The sequence below is a fragment of the Typopeltis vanoorti genome, chromosome 18, assembly GCF_054136105.1.
Source record: "Typopeltis vanoorti isolate ZY-2024b chromosome 18, IOZ_Tvanoo_1.0, whole genome shotgun sequence".
NCBI lineage: Eukaryota > Metazoa > Arthropoda > Arachnida > Uropygi > Thelyphonidae > Typopeltis > Typopeltis vanoorti.
Window position 1 is genome coordinate 52,434,170 of NC_143566.1, and position 20,315 is coordinate 52,454,484.

At 37.9% G+C, this 20,315-nt stretch overlaps 1 protein-coding gene across 3 annotated transcripts in view; it reads left to right on the plus strand.

Moving 5' to 3' along the window:
* Positions 1–20,315, plus strand: part of LOC150096671 (lactadherin-like) — a 331,206-nt gene that overhangs the window by 254,572 nt on the left and 56,319 nt on the right. The window contains exon 10 of one of the 3 annotated variants that reach the window (XR_016549807.1): positions 8,439–8,516. The exons of the other annotated variants lie outside the window; for them this stretch is intronic. The gene's annotated coding sequence lies outside the window, so the exon portion shown is untranslated. The remainder of the gene's footprint in view (positions 1–8,438; positions 8,517–20,315) is intronic. 3 annotated transcript variants of the gene reach the window in all.

Here is a 20,315-nt window from a genome sequence, read left to right on the forward strand (position 1 = left end):
ATCCTGTCCCCCCTCCATATACCACTTGTGGATATCTGTCAGTCAGCCATCCTCTTATCCACACCTGTAGTTTATAATCCAATCCCATATTCTCAAATTTATGCAACAATATTCCATGCTGTATTCTTTCAAAAGCCTTAGCAAAAACCAAAAGTATCATGCTATATCCATTTCCCTTGTCTAACTCAGTGGTAACTTTATAGAATGTGAGCAAGTTTCTAAAACATGATTTTCCCTTAGTAAACCCATGCTGTTCATTGTAAAGTAGAGATTCTCCTGAGATACTGATTGGTTGATAGTTGGATATATCAGTCTTTGCACCAGCCTTGGATAATGGAATTACCATACATTCTTTCCACTCCTGTGGAATCTTCCCTGTTCTGAGACTCAAATTATATAGCCTGGTCAAGGGAATAGCCAGTTTAGCTGAACACCCTTTTAGCATCCATGCTGATATCCCATCAATTCCTATTGCAGAATTCTTATTCAGGATTAAGACTGCTGAATAAGAATATCCCATCAATTCCTATTGCAAAATTCTTATTCAGAATTCTGTGCAACAGCTCTAGTAGTTCATCCTCATTCACATGAGTTTCCTCTAATGGTGAAGAGGTAGCAGTGAGTTCAATGTTGCATATGCCAGGTTGATGGCTTTTAGCAAAATGGCTGCTCATTAGTTGAACGATCACTTCTACATCAGTCACCCACATACCATCTGCATAATAACATAATAACTGCAAATATTTCAAAATTTAGTGGACAGTGATATTTTCACTGGAAAAACAAATACCAGTATCAAAATTTAGTTCAACTTCACAGTTTTACTAACATTCAAAGCTAAAAATTCAATTTTTGTTGTTTTAGTACTTCATGAGTCCTCCTCTTGCCTTTATTACAGCTTGGCATCAGCAGGGCATTGACAAAATCAATTTCCTGATGGTTGATACTGAATTCATAATTCCATATTCTTATAATGGTTTATTGGAGCCACTGAAATGATTTTGGCTTCTTCTTGTATATTTCAGTCTCCATTTGGTATCACAAATTCTCAATGGGGTTGAGATCTGGGCTGTTTCCTGGCCACGATAGTTTCTGAATTCAGTGTTCATTTAGCCACTATTAACCTGCAACAAAAACTAAAGCTTTTTTAAGTTTTACTAAATTCAATTCCTATGGTACATTTTAGGGTTATAATAGCATTACTTACACTTTTTGTCCTATGACAAGTGGTTGACTCATCCTGAAAGATGCAGTTCATCATTATGGTGAAGTGGTCTTTCACAGTTGGTAGCAATTCTTCTAAAATTTTTTGGTACACTTATGCATTCACTGAACCTTTTGTGAAATGCAAGCTACCAACACCATGATATGACATGCAGCCTCAGATCATCTGACTGGCTGAGAATTTGACTGTTGACACCAGACAGTCAGAGTTTAATGTTTTCCCTGATCATCTTCACACGGTCTGTCTGCTGTCAGCTCCCTACAGGTTAAACTTTTTCTCCTCCGAAAAAATTACTCTTTTCCACTGATTAGAGATTCATTATTTGGCATGCTGTTTACACCAATATAACTGAGCCAATCTTTTTTTTTTGGTTAACAAGGGCTTCTTTTTAAGGTACCTGTCTATCAGTCCCTGTTGAAGAGTCTTCTCCTGACAGTTACAGAGCTTGCCACAACTCCAGTTTGTTCTTCTCATTCCCATTTCATTTCTCCAGACGATGCATGGCAATTTTTGAGGAAGAGCTGCTTTAGAACTCGATCTTGGCATGGTGTAGACAGTGCCTCTCTTCCTCTCCTCTTCTTCCTTTCAGCAGATCCAGTTTCCTTCACTTTCAACAGCAGCTTAGTAGTCAATCTACCACAGTAGATTGACTACAGGAAACCCTTTTAGCTATTTTGCAAGAGGAATAGCCTTCTCTCTTCAAAGCTAGAATCACACTTTTTCTGCAAGGTGTTACTACGTGTAACTAGCCTAAGCGATCTCAGCATGAAAATCAAAAATTAGCTCTTGCTGTCTGTTTATAGCATAAAAAATATTGATCCAATAGCAGCAACTATTACATTATACAGAAACCCATGGGAGTAATAGATGATGCAATACAATGAAATATCTAATGATAAACTGATGTGGTTTCTATGAACATGAGTGCATGTACAATTCTCCTCATTTCACTCTACATATCCTTCATCTCTTGTCTCATCTTCACCACCTTTGCTTTCATCTTGAATCACTCTCTCTCACTTCCATTCATGCTCACTATCTTTCTGTTAGTCAATAGTCAAGCTCTTTTTCTTGTACATTGGTGTCACTTGCTTCTGCACATACATTCAAAGTCTCGTTCTTCCCCCCCCCCCACAAAATGAAGAATATCACCTACATTCTCAGTAAAGAACCAAAACAGGTTACACATTTAGCTATTTAGGCACAGTTTTTAATGAAGATAATGGTATTATTAGTGTGGAGGATTTTTCTTGCCTAAGCTTAATTACGAAATCATTATTATTAGACCTAGTAACCTGCAGGGAAGAAAAAAAAAATGGCGGTAGCATTGTCATTCCATGATTTTAATTTAGATTTCAGTCGTTTCATTAAGTGTGAGGTCTGTTATATATATTCTTTCGATTACATAAATGATTTGTGGATGTTTAGCATGGATGGAAGAAGGGTGTGTGTGAAGTGTGACCTGAATGAGGAACTGATGAATGCAAATATGAAATTGATGTCAGAGAGCGTTAGTAACGAGAATGTCGCGGGGAACATGAGTGCACGTTTGAAAGAGAAGGATGGTGAGTAAGAGAGGCGAAAATATGTTAAAAAATCAGTAAAAAAGAAAAACAGCGATTTGAAAACTGTAACAGATGTTAAAAGAGATGAAAGTGAGGCGAGAGTGGTGGAAGGAAACGAAATTGAGAGAACAAATGAAACTAGAAATGGCGTGATGCAGAAATCAAAAGTGAAAAAAATCGAAAGAATGAATGATAGCGAAACAATGAAAATAGGCAGAATCATTGAAAATATCAACTGTGTTGTGAATGGAGAACCTGTGGAACAAGTAAAACATTTCAGCTACTTAGGCACGATTTTTACTGAAGATGGTAAATTAAATATATAAATAGACAACAGAATCAGCAAAGCTGGTATGGTGGGAAGTCAATTGAATAAATTCATATGGAATAAGAGAGAAATTAGTCGGAACACTAAATTAGCTGTATACAAGACAGTGTTCAAACCAGTTTTAACTTATGGATCTGAGAGCTGGGTCAGAAGTAAAACACTTGACCAAAGACAAGAGACCGCAGATATGAGAGTCCTGAGAAAGATTAGAGGCGTGAACAGATGGCATCAATGGCAATATCATATTAAAAATGAGGATATTAGGAAAGAACTTGACATTGTCAGCATCCAGGAATGTGTTAGCAGAGCTAATCTCAGGTGGTATGGTCACTTAAATAGAATGGGAGAGGAAAGATTAGCAAAACAAGTGTTCTCTGCCAGGTTAGCAGGAAAACGACCCAGGGGAAGACCAAGATATAGGTGGATTGATTTGGTACAAAGTGCCTTAGACGATAGAAATATAAGATCTGATAATGTTGGAGTCTTGACAAGTAACAGACTGATTTAGAGGAAAATTGTAGATAGGAAGTTAGTAATGATGTAATTTTTTCATGTAGTACTTTCATATCCTGTACACCCCTTGAAGGTACATGGCAAGAATTTGATGATGATGAGTCTTGCACTAGGTCAAGTTCCTAAGGAGTGGAAGGAGGGCAAGATTGTGCCACTTCATAAAGGAGGTGATTGAACTCAAGGTATCAAACTATAGGCCTATCTGTGTGTCAGGTGGTGGTTAAGTTGTTGGAGAAGCTTGTGAGAACTAGGATCTAGTGTTGGGTTGATAACAATGGTATAATCTTGGATGGACAGCATGGATTTGCTAAAGGGAGGTCATGTTTTAGTAATCTACTTACTTATTACAATAAAGTGACTGCTTCCTTGGACAGAGGAAAAGGATATACAGTAATATACTTGGATTTTGCAAAAGCTTTTGATAGAGTACCTCATGATAAGTTGACAGTCAAACTAGAGCAGATGGGGTTGGATATTAGATTAGTGCATTGGATTAGAGACTGGCTATCTGATAAGTACCAACAAGTTGTGTATGGGGGTGCAATATCCAAGAAAAGGAAAGTCACTAGTGGAGTGCCTCGGGGGTCTGTTTTGGGGCCATTACTATTTAACTTGTATATTAATGATATTGGCGAAGATTTGGATGGAGATATTCAGTTGTTTGCAGATGATGCAAAGTTGTGATGAACCATAAAGAGTAGTGAAGATGTTGTTGCCTTGCAAGAAGACTTGAATAAATTGAGTTGTTGGGCAAGTAAATGGGGATGTGAGTTCAATGTTGCAAAATGTAAGGTTTTAAAATTTGGAAAACAAAGATGGGATGCAGAATTTATGCTTGGTGAGAATGTATTGTTGGAAGTAGAGGAAATAAGAGATCTGGGGTGATAGTGGATAAGGATCTAAAATTTAGGGGACACATCGCCAAAATTGTGAAGACAACACAAAGGCTTCTGGGAATGATGCGGAGGACACTGACGTGTAGAAGTAGGGAGATTCTTGTTCCATTGTATAAGGCTTTGATTAGATCACACATGGACTATTGTGCCCAGATTTGGTCACCTGGTTTTCAGAAGGATGAAGAGATGTTGGAAAGGGTCCAAAGGCGACTGACTAAGGTAGTTTCTGGCCTCTGGAATGTCGAGTATGAAGAAAGATTGAAAAGATGTAATTTGCAGAGTCTAGTGGAGAGAAGGAAGAGGGGAGATATGATAGAGACCTGCAAGTTGGTAATGGGTTGTTATAGGATCAGTGGTGGAGAAGTTCTACAGAGGATAGTGGGAGATCAGGGGAGAACCAGAGGTCATCCCTGGAAACTGTATAAAGAGGGTGTGAGTAGGGGAGTGAGAGGCAGGTTTTTTTTCGTGCAGAGTTGTGAGTGATTGGAATGCCTCGCCTGAGATTGTGGTGTCTGCAAGGAGTTTGAATGTGTTTAAGACACGGTATGATGAGATGTGTGTGAGATAAAAGGACCTCCTAGATGAGTCTTTGACTCCATGAGGTCTTTTTTAATGATAATAATAATAATATACTTGGATTTCGCAATGGTTTTTGATGGAGTACCTCATGATAAGTTGACAGTCAAACTAGAGCAGATGGGGTTATATATTAGATTAGTGCATTGGATTGGAGACTGGCTATCTGATCGGTATCAACAAGTTGTGTATGGAGGTGCGATATCCAGGAAAGTCACTAGTGGAGTGCCTCAGGGGTCTGTTTTAGGGCATTACTGTTTAACTTGTATATTAATGATATTGGCGAAGATTTGGTTGGAGATATTCAGTTGTTTGCAGATGATGCAAAGTTGGGATGAACTATAAAGAGTAGGGAAGATGTTGTGGCCTTGCAAGAAGACTTGAATAAATTGAGTGATTGGGCACAGAAATGGAGATGTGAGTTCAATGTTGCAAAATGTAAGGTTTTAAAATTTGGAAAACAAAGATGGGATGCAGAATTTATGCTTGGTGAGAATGTATTGTTGGAAGTAGAGGAAATAAGAGATCTGGGGTGATAGTGGATAAGGATCTAAAATTTAGGGGACACATCGCCAAAATTGTGAAGACAACACAAAGGCTTCTGGGAATGATGCGGAGGACACTGACGTGTAGAAGTAGGGAGATTCTTGTTCCATTGTATAAGGCTTTGATTAGATCACACATGGACTATTGTGCCCAGATTTGGTCACCTGGTTTTCAGAAGGATGAAGAGATGTTGGAAAGGGTCCAAAGGCGACTGACTAAGGTAGTTTGCCTCTGGAATGTCGAGTATGAAGAAAGATTGAAAAGATGTAATTTGCAGAGTCTAGTGGAGAGAAGGAAGAGGGGAGATATGATAGAGACCTGCAAGTTGGTAAGGGGTTGTTATAAGATCAATGGTGGAGAAGTTCTACAGAGGATAGTGGGAGATCAGTGGAGAACCAGAGGTCATCCCTGGAAACTGTATAAAGAGGGTGTGAGTAGGGGAGTGAGAGGCAGATTTTTTTCATGCAGAGTTGTGAATGATTGGAATGCCTTGCCTGAGAGTGTGGTGTCTGCAAGGTGTTTGAGTGTGTTTAAGGCATGGTATGATGAGATGTGTGTGTGTGATAAAGGGACCTCCTAGAAGAGTCTTTGACTCCATGAGGTCTTGGGGTAATAATAATAATAATAAATTAAATGTGAAAATATAGCACATGATAGAATAAGTAAAACTAGTATAATGGGAAGCCAGCTAAGTAATTTTACATGGAACAGGAGAAAAATCAGACAAAAGGCTTAGCTAGTATATAATAGTATATAAGACAATTGCAGGATCATAAATAAAATGAAAATATTAATAGAATTTGACATTATTAAATATAATCATTCTGCAATGATATGGCTATTTAAATAGAATGGGATGTGGACGATTAGCAAAATAAGTGTTTCAAGCACAAATGGCAAGGAATTGGGATAGATTGGTTGATGCAGTTTGAAGTGCTTTAGAAGGTTGAAATATAAGAACCGATCATATCAAAGACCTGACAAATATAGACTGGTTTGGAAGATGGGTAGTAATCAGAAATCAGTAAATAAATCTTAATTGTGTTATTACATGGCAAAGTGGATACTAGATCTAGCATTATTTAAAGCTGAATGTTTGTGGAAAATATGAAAGTTTCATAAGTTGACCTTAGAGCTTACAAGAATATAATTCTCGGCATTCCCGAGTTGCCTTAGCTTGCATTACTTAAAAGACATGAGAGCTACCTATATTACATAAGCAGAGTATCCACTTTGCCTATGTTATTATTATTATTATTATTATTATTTAGGCCATGGAGTCAAAAGACTCATCGCGGGAGGTATCACTGAAATGAAGCTTTATGGCTCTTTCTTTTAGTAATTACTTAGTTGTGTTGGACTGTCACACTTTCTGATACACTCATGTTGTACCCCCCCCCCCCTTTTAGTCACTCATGCCTAATTATCAGTCATGTCTTTTCTTTCTCATAATACCAAATGGGAGCCCATTTCACACATACTCATTACATGCAATGAGAAAACCCAAATCTGATATGTTACTTCATAACTACAATCTTAGTGTCAGCTTCCAGAGATGACCACAAGTTCTGCCACCCACCAGATGCAAGCTATCATATCTTCCTCTCATAGCTTAAATGTTACATAAGAAAATCAACATAATGGAAGTTTTTTCTTTTTCTTTTTTTTTTGCTTTGTTTTCTAAAGTAAATTAAAACATTTTAAAGACATCCTAATAATTTAGAAAAGCTTTCAATTTGATTGAAAGTTAATTAGAAGCCTTAACTTTGCAACTATAATTCCTTTTCCTTACTTTTTTTTTTTTTTTTTTTTTTAAAAAGCAAAACTGTCCTTGGTCCTGGTGATGGTTTCAAATGCCTGAAGATAGACGGATGGGATTGTTGAATGAGCTATCAGAAGAATATTTTTTAGTATGAAAGTGTTCTTTTGTATTTCAACAGTTACTTCAGTACTTGTTGCTTACCTGTCTCTATTGTACATTCATGAATTGTTAACTTTTGGTTAACAATGCATTTGTACCTTGAGTTGAAATCTCATCAACTCAAGTTGGAATCTGAAGAATCTAAATTTATAAAGGCTTTTCAACTGAAGATGAATTAGACAGTCATCAGGAGGTAACAGGGATTTTTTCTCCTGCAAAATAATCAAACCAACCAGAGAATGCATTTAATTAACAGACATAATATACTGGCTTTATAGTTCAACAGTTTGTCATTTACTCTGTTGTCTTTATACACCCTGATATGGTGAATTGATATTTTCAAAAGACAGATGCTCGCTTAAAACAAATAGTGAATCAAGTAGAGACATAGGAGTTTTAATAACATGAAGAAAAAACTTGATGCTCACTTAGAAGGCCAACTCAAGCTGAACCATGTTGCTGAACAAAACATCTTAATTCATGGTTGTAAAAAAAAGGCATCGAATTACATTTATTTTTGACTCTTTTTTATTTTAATTTTGATAACTCTGAAAAAGTTTGTATAACAAATTTAAGTTGAAATATGTTTTTAATTTAAGTAAGAGTTTGCCCTTTTTTTGCTTTATATCATTTCGTTGGAAAATTTACACAGGTTATTACTAACACAGTTAGTAATGGTATATTGTAAATTAAAAAGATTTCATTTAATTTCATATTATAAAAACATTATGTGTTTATAATAGTCGAATGAATATGTTCATTTTAATATAATTTTTATTCATTATTTAAATAAACAGTTAGCAGCTTCCATAGTGATTGATTTAATGGGACTTATACTGTTTTAGAGAATAATTTTTATTAATTAAAGGTTGTACTTGATGTGTCAACCATTACGTCATGGTATTCCTAAGGAGCAGCAGAGCACAGTGGACTGTCATGTAACAGGGTAAGAAAACGACTAATGCTTTGACTAAATTAACACACAGTTAACCTTGACATCTGGTGCTTGAAAAAATAAAATAGAACACCGAAAAGAAAAAAAAAATTAATTACATTAAACTTTAAAGATTATTAAAGAAAGGGCATCTACACAGGTCATATATACTGACATTGGTTTATAGCCTTGTTGTTATCAACAAAAGTTTGAATCATGTTCTGTAGATTAACTTGAGAATTCTATATTAGAATTCTATAAACTAATCATAGGTGGTCACTGACAGGCACAGCTATAAACACTGAACCTTAGAAATTTGTAGGTTGTATAAGGTGGCGAGCAAAGAATCCTGAATATTCTAATAAAAGTTATTATAGTTGATCACTTTTTGTATTCATTAGGATTAAATTTATATAACACTGATATGCTGTAATAAGTACAGTCATCCCTCAATTTATTATTATTATTATTACATAACACCTCCAGGGAGTCCAAAGACTCATCGAGGGAGGGCACCTACTCTACAACTCTCCATCTCTACCACTCCACCAACCGCAATTACCTTCATCATCTACCGCCGACCACCACCACTAGTATTTTCACAGACAATCACAAACATCCATGCCCATGGTAGGATTTGAACACGCGGCCTATTGGCTGGAGAGCGGATACACTAACCACTCGGCACCATGCCGGCAAAAAACAGCTTGCTAGTGCCAGATATCGACTTACTCCAGAACCATTCGAAGAAAGGCTTAGGAAAAAAGTTCCTCCTGTCGGCAACTAGACTTGAACTTAAGTCTCTCCAAACACCCTAGCGCAGAGAATTCAAGCACCACTTCCACTGAGCTACACAGTGGAAGTGGTGCTTGAATTTTTTCCTGGACTTACATCCGAGTTCTGTTCCATCTAGCAGGATGCAAGTTGACACATTAAATTAATGGAGTTATAGGAATTAGTTACTTAACTGTAATAAGTATGCTGTCATTTTAATTTTTGAGCCTTATAAAACTGTACTACTATGTGTTACTGCACTATAAAACAGGAGAATAATCACCCAAATCTTCCTTCACAATCACATCTTTATTACCTTCCCTATGTGAAGTATCAGGCCTGCGACTTTTCTGGTGTAACCTTTGTTTTTTTGATAAAATATCCAATGTGTTTTGTTTATTGCTCTTTTTCGTATCATCATAAATTTGTTCATAGCAAGCAAACGCATCATGTATACTTTCGTTTCTACTAATAAGTAGCGTTCAACATTGGTGTCCATGTCTTCAGCCATTTTGAGAACATCACTAACTGCAGAGAACATTTCTCCAAGACCCTTCATTGCAAATTGTTTAACTACCTCTTCTTGTTTCTCTTTTCTCTTCCTCAAGACATTGTTTCTCCAGTTCGACCAATTCTTTGTTGGTCAACTCTTCACAGGCACTTTCTATGAGTTGAACTATGTCATCAGCCTTCACTTCAAGATTCAGATTGTTTGCTAGGCCCACTATTCCTTCACTCAATTTACAAAGGTCTTCATTTTTTTAAAAACTTCCAAAATCGTACACAAACCTTTTTAATGTCTTTTTCCATATGCTGCTCATACATTGCATAGCATATGGAAAGATCATTGAGGTCATTTCGTCCCAAGCCACAGCAATATTTTTAATAGCATGATAAATATTGAATGCTTTTCAGAATTGCATGAGAGTCTGATCATTTCCTTCAGTGGCAGAAATGGCTTGTGAAAAAGTTCTCCATAGATAATAAGTCTTGAACACTGCAAGAACTCCATGATCTATTGGTTTGATTAATAAAGTAGTGTTTGGAGGGAGAAACATTACCTTGATCTTGGGGCGAAGATCATCGATGTAAGGCAGATTATCTGGAGCATTATCTAGAATGAATAAAATTTTAAATTCTACATTTTCTTTCGTATGATATCTTTTCATTTCACTCGCATAACAGTTGATTAAGGCATTGTTAAAATGCCTTAATCAAAATGTCTGAGTCATCCACGACTTCTTATTGCTCCAATAATGAACTTGAAGAGTATGTTTCCTAATGTTTTTGAAGGCTTGTGGATTCTCACTGTGCCATCACAAATGGTTTCAGTTTATATCCAGTTATATTACAGAATCGTTATACGGTCTTTAAGAGCTTTGAAACCAGGCATAGATTTTAGCTTTTTGTGGATGAATATCCATTAGGGCATTTTTTTCCGAATCAAGGGGGTCTCATCCATATTAAATCTTTGTTGTGGCAAATAATTTTCCTCTGTAATAATTTTATCCAATTTCTCCACAAACTCCTTTGCAGTCTTCTAATCAGAACTTGTAGATTCACCTACATTTTCACATTATGCAGCACAAAATGCTTTTTGAATCTCGTGAACCAACGGGAAGAATCGTTGAATTTGCAGTCATAATTGGGTCATGCTTTGTCCTTCAACATGACGAAGAGACTTAGTGCCTTAGCTGTTATGGTCATGCTAAGGGGTATGCGTTTTTAGTTCAGGTCCTCTATCCATGATGCAAGTAGCTATCATATCACTGATAGAACCTTGTTGTTGTTGCTTCGTCACTATCGTCGATTTAATGGAAGCAGATTCTTTCACAGCCTCTATGATTTTATCCTTATTTTTCAAAATGATTGTCACTGCAGAATGAGACCATCAGAAATCATGTGCGATCGCATTGATGGGTTTACAAGGTTTAACTTGCAACTTCGTTTCATGATCATTTGCTCTCCTATTTTTCTCTGATTCTTCACTAGGTTTTTTCATTGGGCGTGTAGGGCCATGTTGCACAAAATATTGTGAATATTTAATGATAAATATATAAATAACCTATTTCTCAAATACAAAATCGACAGAGGAACTGTTTGAGACACATGCCAATTGCTGAGGGTGCTGCTGAATGCACTGTTGGCACTGCGTATGGTGCATTATTCCTAAATAGAAACTTTTTACTTTATGCTCGCTTACGTCTTGTTCGAAGAATTTTCGAAGTATAGTTGAAAATGTTATTCTGTTATGGGATGATGGACGTATCTTCGAACAGACTTAACTCGAACGGACGTAAGTCTAGTGATGACTGTATATAATGAAAATCCTTCAGGCTTACACTCACTGTGATATCCAAATTAAGACTCTAGGCTCAACATTTTGTAGATATGTTTTTGAGGGTCTATTAAAAAATGTGATCAACTGAACAACTTTATTAGAATTTTCCGGATTTTAAGCTCCAGGCTTACTATTGCATACCATCTGCAAGCTTTGGAATAAACACTGGAGATGTGCCTATCGATGACCACTTATAATTAGTTAAGAGGACTCTGGACTCATCATTATGTACAGAGATGTACAGAGCCTGTACATAATGATCATCATTATGTACAGAATGTACAGAGCCTGTCAAAAAAATGTATATGCACTTCCACACCTCATGAAAAAAAAAAAAAAGAGCTTGTAGAAAAATTGTTATACTAAATTTATACAGTCATCAAGGGATGAACACAAGTTGCCTTTGACTTCTACAATTACACAAAGCGCTCAAAGTGGTTAGACTCGCCCCTAGGAAATTTGCTGCCCTATGCAGTAGCATATTTTGCCTCTCCTTCCCCCTTATTTTTCATATAGTTTATGCCACTCCAATAAAACTTGCCGCCCCATGCAAATGCATGTGTTGCACCGTCGATAGAGCCTGCCCTGAAAGTGGTTACCATTAGCTTCCAGACACTTATTATTATGGCAAACTACTGCTTGGGCAACATTGGCCAAAGTGTCCAGTGGGATTGCTGTGCATGCCATTTCAATTTCTTTCTGAAGGGTCATCAGTGTAGCTGGTTTTCTACGATACACTACATCCTTTAGAGTCCCCCATAGGTAGAAGTCCAAGGGTATTAAATCAGGAGAACGTAGGGGGGGGGGGGGAACTCAACTGCACCTCTTCATCCTATCCATTTTCCGTGCAAACTCGCATTGAGGTAAGCTTTCGCGTCTCGGTAGTAGTGTAGTGGTGTGCTATCTTGTTGGAAGAGAAATTGATCATTCCCATAAAGTGCATGAATGGCAGGTAAAATGGATATGTATAGCATGTCTAGGTACACTTGACCAGTAACAGTACCTTCAAAGAAGAATGGTCCTATTATACCCCTAGATGACAATCACACCAGATATTGATCCTTGTTAAATTGACTGCCTTGTCCACATGAATGCCCAGATTTTCTGGAGCCCAGTAAACTTAATTATGCCAATTCACTGTTCCATTAAGCTTAAATTGTGCTTCATCAGACCAAACAATCTGCTTCACAAACTCCTCATCCTCATCTACCATGTGTTGAAACCACTCACAATACTGCATTCTTTGATCAGGATTGTCTTCATTCATTGCGTGTAATAATCTTGAAATATAAACTTTCCATTTATCTGCTTTAAGAATGCTCTGTATGCTTGCACTGCTAACTCCTCTCTCTCTCATATGCACATTGTGTGGTAGACTTCTGTGGCAAGCATGTATACTGTTTCAACACCATAGCTGAGGAAGTAGGACTTGTTGCTGTGCGAGGCCTCCCGGCTCTTCCCTTGTGCACTTCACATGGTACCATGAGTCTCAAACTTATCACGAATACGTGCAATTGTCAGGCGTGTTGGAGGTTTTTTTTTTTTTTTTTTCTTTTGCTTTAAGCTTCAGCTTGTTGGGTCTCCAATACTTCAACACAGGCAGTCTGTTCATAATTTTTTGGGCTTGCCGACTGATCTTTTTGTAATTGGTTTCCAGGCTCTTGCTAGTTTAACTCTTCTTTTTGAGTTCATCCTATTAATTAATCATGTTGATTCCATTCCAGTCTCTTTTTTTATCCATGCATGAGTTGTAATTGACACACATTCTTCATAAATCACTTTTCACTTTTACTTTACCAAATTTTGTTTTATTTGTGATATATGTGACTGTCTGTGAAAATACTAGTGGTTGTGGTCACAGTAGATGGCGTTGGTGTAGTTTTGGTCTGTTGATGGATTGAGTGGTGGAGACAGAGTTGTAGAGCAGGCGCTAAAGCCTCCAAGAGGGGATGACATCTGAGACTTTTGTCACGGGCCCGGCATCGAAAACGGCCCGACCATTGGGCCCCAACGTGTCACATAACCGTGTTTAAAATGCATGGTTTTAATTCTCGTAATAATACAACAATGATAAAGGATAATGGTATATCAACAATGATACTGTATCTTGTTTTAGACAGACGGCTATGCTCTTTAGCTCGCCGTGAGTGTCCAGAAGACATTGATTCTCTCAGCACGGATCACTGTAGTTATAGCGGGTGATGACGTCAATAGGCGTTTGTGCAAGGTTGTTGCAGTCAGCTGCGCTAGCACTAGCTAGTAATTGCATGCACAGTAATGTTCCCTGCCAGAACACTTCGTTCTTATTAGTATTTTGATAGCCGAAGGTTTTGTGATTGTTTGTAAAATGTGCAGCTGTATACCGTAGGCCATGCGCTACACTATATTTTGAATTTATTATACACTTTTTTTTAAAATAAATGTTTTAATGTTTTATATGACTTTTTTTTATTAAACAAAAGTGATTCACTTTTTTAAATGGGGCCCGGACCACAGACTTGTCATGGGCCCGAAAATTTCTCTTGGCGGCCCTGGCAGGTGCCTCCCTCGATGAGTCTTTGGACTCCCTGGAGGTGTCAAATAATAATTAACTTAGCAATAGTTTACAGTAGAAGGCAGTAGGCAGTGGAAGGCCCTGGGAGACATAAGTGTCTCGATTTTGGAATTTAGTGGCGGCAGACACAGTGCTTTGGAAGTGGATGATGGATGCCACTAGTGTGTTGGAAGGTGGAGAGAATGTTAAAGACTTATATATGGATTTAGCCTTGGGCAATTTATCTGATGGAGGTGGTTTGTTTGATGACCATGATTGTGTGTATGAATGTAAATTGAAAGCAGGATGCGTGGAGAGAGAAATAGAACTGCTGAGAAAGGAGATGAAAGGGATGAAGACTAAGTTGAGGAGGAAGAAGGAAGATCTTGGGAGGATAGAGTTATTTGCTAGTGTGAGAGGAATTAGAATAGGTATAAGAGAACAGCATCGGAGAGAAGGGGGAGAGGAAGGCAATAGAATGGGAGAGACAGTGGAAGAGAGGAAGTTGCAGAAAGCCAAAAAAGTGGAAACAAGAGATAGAAAGATGAGAGGGAGGAGAGAGAGAGAGAGAGAGAGATTGGAAGCATAAGGGTCAAGGATGCCAGTGAGAAGGATGAATAAATCTGTTCAGAGTGTCGTGTATGGAGATTCAGTGATTCCCAAATCATGTGCAGAGTACAGTGTCAAAGGAGTGCTTGCCTAGTGGAATGATAGAGAGTGTGGCAATGGCAGTGAAGTGGGGGTGAAAGTGCAGAGGAGATCATAGTAATGGTTGGGCCACATGACCTGAATGGTAGTATGAATTGTGTAGAACGAGATTTGAGGTTGATTCTAGAGATAGTTCAGTAGCAATGTGTCTGAAGAAAGATAGTGAGCATGTTGCCTCGGTGTGATAATGTGGAGTGAAGAAGAAGAGCAGTGATACGAATGAGATGAGAGCAAGAATGTGCAGAAAAGAGGTCTGGAATATGTGAATGTTTGGAATACGTTTGAAGATAGTAGACAGCTATGTACAAGAGATGGATTACATTTGAATGTGGATGGGCACAGGAATTTGGAGAGACTGCTGTTTTCTGGGCAAATGAGCAGGAAAACTAGAATTGCACACGGAATGTTGTAGGAATGGCACCTCATGTTGGGATAGTGACTTGAGAAATGAAGAGGTGTACACTACATTACAGAGCCAGATGGAGTATGAGGGGGAGTAATAACGGCTATAAGCATACTGGCAATACATTGGAAGGTTTTTTTTTTTCCCACTTGGTTAGACTTTAATAAATTTAGTTTAATCCTTTATCCAAGTGTTTGCAGACAAGGAGATGTGCTTTGCATTATGGGAGATACTAAGACAAGTGATGAGAGCTTAGTCCACCTTTACCATGAGTTGCCTCAGTCCTGAAGACACTTCAGGTGCAAACTTTGTTTGTTTACACTTGGATAAAGGATTAAACTAAATTTATTATAGCAATACATTGGTTTTTCTGTATAAAATGCTAGGAGCATTAGGAATAAAGGGAATGAGTTTGTGGCATTGATTGACACAGTCTCTCCAAAGGTTGTTGGTATCAGTGAAACTTGGTTACCTGAGGAGAATGTTCTAACAGGGATAGAAATCAAAGAGTATAGCATATTTCAGAATGATCAGGAAGGTAAACATGGTGGTAGAGTGTTATTCATGATAAGAGATGAATTGTGCGCACTCAGGGTGGAGAATTTCAGTTAAAATGACATTAATGGCTTTGAGAGTATATGGTGTGAGATAGATGTTTATAAGACAATATATTTAGTGGGATGTTGTTACAGACCAGGGAATATAAATGTTGATGAGTGGGAAATATTTAGGCAAATGAGTTTGGCAAGTGCAAAAGTCCCCCGATCATTATGGGGGACTTCAACTATAGTGATAAACTGGGAAGAGGAGACAGCATGAAATAATAAGGGAACTGAATTTTTGTATTTCTTGTGGGACAACTGTCTTAGGCAGCATGTGGTGAAGGGAACATGAGAATCAAGTGTTTTGAATCTGATCATGTCATCAGAGAATCTAATTGTGATGGAGATGATATACTTGATCCCCTATTGGTGAGAGTGACCATGTCATCCTAATTTGGAGAATGAATGAATGTGGCATTATAAGGAAGGCGACTGTCATAGACTTAGAAACTAGCTTGCAACAGTACAATGGATGAAAGAATTTGAAGGAAGAGGGGTCATTAGCATGGGAGATACTTAAGAAAAAATTGTTGACAGCAATGACAGATTGTATACCTCGAGTGAAGAAGAAGATAAAGCAATTTGGGAGTCATATGGATAAACAGAGGAATAAAAGGAGAATTGCAGAAGAAAAAGAGATTATGGAAGGAATATAAAGAGAGAGGCAGAGAACAGTTGCATGAAGAATATTTGGCTCAGTCTAGGAAAATGGCTAGTATTGTAAAGAGAGTAAAATTAAGATATGAGAGAAGACTAGCACTGCAATTCAAGGAGACTCCCAAGGAGTTGTTTCACTATGTGGTGAGTAGGAGGAAAAATGATAATGGATGGATTACCTTGCTGGTTGTAGATGGGAATCAGGTGACCAATGCAGATGACATAGTTGAGCTATTTAATGATCACTTTAGAATGTTCATTAAATAGCTCCTAGTACTACAGGCTTTATTCCTAGAAGAATAATGAGTGGTGAAGTGTTAGAAGTGAATGAAGATGATGTATTCCAAATACTGAATACACCAAATGTCAATAAGGCAGGGGGAAATACTAGACAGAATTATACCATGTGTTTCAAGAGAATGTGTCATGGAGCTGACTATGCCATTAACTTAGCTATTTAATAAAAGTCTTGCAATGGAGAAATCCTGGAAAACAGTTGAAAAGAATGAAAGGAGGTTAAAAACAGCCATTGCATAAGGGTGGTAGTGGAATGGAAGTATCAAACTATAAACCAGTTCGCATTTCTTCCATAGTTAAGATTTTGGAGAAATTGGTAAGAACTCATATATATACAGAATTGGGCAGATGTGGGTAATATTATCTATGATGAGATGCTAGCGCAGAAAGCAATTGCATGCTTATGTGGACTCCTTTACAGCACAAAACGTGAGCTTCAGTGACTGGAGAAATGATTGGTGTATGACATGGAAGGATGGAGAATGAAAGAAAGAGTGAATAGGAAAAGCATAAAAGTGTGAGCGACTGGGAGAAAAGAGATAGTATTGTATGGGGATTCAATAATAAGCAGTGTACTTACTGAAAAAGTGATGAAAGCATGTTTCCGGGTGTGAAGATAAAGGTTGTTAGTGGTGCTGTAAGTATGCAGAAGAATGAAGCAAACGAGTTGATTATATTGGCTGGCATAAATGATTTGAAAAGTGAGAAAAATGCAATGAGAGAGAACATTAAAGAGTTGTTAGTGGAAGCGAAAATGAAGAGCAAGAAAGCAAAGATTGTGAGTCTGCTGCCTCGGTATGATAGGACAGAACTGAGAAGAAGGGCCATGCAGTATATTGATGCATGGGTTAAATTTGATGCCCGATGGACTACATTTAAATGGTTTTGGAGTTAGATGTTTGGAGAAAATGATGTTTAGTGAGAGTGTAGCAGTGCAAAATCCAGAAAATTAGAGATATTAGGGCGAATAAAATCAAGCATGTGTCTGGCTACCCCCTCCCCCCCTGTGATAAATGAGCATGGGTATAGTAATGATTATGCAATGCTGAATGGGATTTCGCACGTCCAGTTTAAATGGGTTGGTAATGATTATACAAGTGTAACTATGGGTACAAAGGGATGTTGAAATGCACATACACGAATGCAAGAAGTATCAGGAATAAGAGCAAGGAGTTTTTGGCATTGGTAAGCTCGACTTGACCAAATATCATAGGCATCAGTGAGACTGAAAAAGATATAGTTACAGGGATAGAATGTAAAGGGTATTGTATTTTCAGGGAGGATAGAAGGAGAAGGAGGGACTGATGATAATCTCCAGAATTACCATATGTTCACTGAGCATCTGCAGATGTCGTATGGTCACTCCGATGCTCAGTGATGTGCCACACCAGGCCTTGCCATGTAGTCCTGTTGTATGCTTTTCTGGAGGCTTCAACTCTCTAAAGATCAGTCACTCCACACACCATCCATCCATCTCATTGAAGGTCTATCCCTTCCTCTTTTTCCAGGAACTTTACCAATTAAAATTAAAACAAAATTAGAAGTTAAAGAGGATATTAGGTCTGAGAGAGATGGTTCATATGAGGCTGTCTGCTGTGAGATAGCGGCAAATAGGAAAATAGGACAAAATATGTTTCTGGTACTGCTATAGACCAGGGGGTAGGCCACAGGAAGATGTAGATGCCATGTACTGACAGATTAGCAGAATGAGTGTAGGCAGAACAACTATGGGGACACCGATTGTAGGGAGGAAATGGGGCATTGCAGGATAGAAGTGAGATTTTACAGTTGATAAGGGATAATCACATGAAACAACATGTTATAGAGGGGACAAGGGTTTTGAGACTGTTGGATCTGATAATAGCATCAGAAAATGTATCCATAACCAGGGTAGACACTCTGCCTCCAACTGGTGAGAGTGACTATGCAGTCTTGTTCTGGGAAGTTGCTAAACATGTGGCATTCTCTATCAAGAAGAAGTTTATGTTCAACTATAAGGCTGATGATTATCAGAGACTCAGAAGTCATCTTGGCACAGTGCCATGGCTTGAGAAACTATAAGGAAAGAATATCAGTAGTGCATGGCAGGTGGTCAGAGACCGCTTGAGAGTAGCGGTATCAGATTGTATACCCAAGGTCAGGAGGACAAACCAAGTTGGAATTAAGTAGATGAGTAGGGATATAAAGAAAGAGCTGCAAAAAAAGAAAACATTGTGGAGGACATGTAAAGAAAAGAGCGATCAGAGAAAGTTGTTGGAAGGTTTGCCACTTGTTTATACTATAAATTAAAGATACCAAGAAATTATATACTTGGTTTAATCCTTTATCCAAGTGTAAGCAAACAAGTTTGTGCCTGAACTAGTTTCAGGTCTGTGGCAACTCGTATATAGAAGCTTATGACTTCATATCACTTGCTTTAGTATCCCATAATGCAAAGCACATGATTTGAAACCGGCCTAGGTAGTGACCCTTTCCATAATGCATAGCATTATACATAACTGTAAGGATATGCCTTAGTATTCCATAATGCTTTGCATTATGGGATACTAAGGCAAGTGATGTGAAGTCATAAGCTTCTATATACAAGTTTCCCCAGCCCTGAAAATAGTTCAGACGTGAACTTGTTTGCTTACACTTGGATAAAGGATTAAACCAAGTATATTATTTCTTGGTATTTTTAATTTATAAAAGAGTGATCAGCATACTCATGAGCAGTACAAATGCAAGCCAGAAGGATGACTAGTATGGAAAGCAAGGCCAAATCAGACTGTGAGAAACAATTAGCCAAACAGTCTAGAGGACTCTAGACCAGGGGTTCTCAACCTTTTCCAGTGGCATACCGCTATATTTAATTCAAGATATTAGATGTACCAGTAAGGCAGTGGCTCACGTACCACCAGTGGTACGCATACTATAGGTTGAGAATCTATGGTACGTGAGCCACTGCCTTGCTGGTACATCTAATATCTTGAATTAAATATAGTGGTACGCCACTGGAGAAGGTTGAGAACCCCTGGTCTAGAATATACCCAAAAGAGTGTTATCATTATGTAGAAAGTAAGATGAAAATTGACTATGGTAGAATGACTTTATACAATGTTCGTGATAGGAAGGTACTGAATGAAAAGAAATAGTTGAGTTCTGAGTGATCATTTTGCAAAGTGTATCATTCAGGTGGTGATTTTACAGTTGCTGATGTTACAAAGATGCTTATCAACATTGAGGCAGATGAACAGAAGGTGTTTAGCATATTAAAAAATATGAAAGTAAACACAGCAGTGTGACTGGATGGCATATCAGCCCATGTACTACATGAATGTGCAAGAGAATTTGCATTGCCCCTGACGAAATTGTTCAATCTAAGTCTCAGCTCTGGCAAGGTTCCAAGGGAGTGGAAAGAGGGTAAGATAGTACCATTGCATAAAGGTAGCTCCAAGACAGAAGACTACTAGTAAACTACAAACCATTTAATATATTGGGAGTGGTTGTAAAAGTA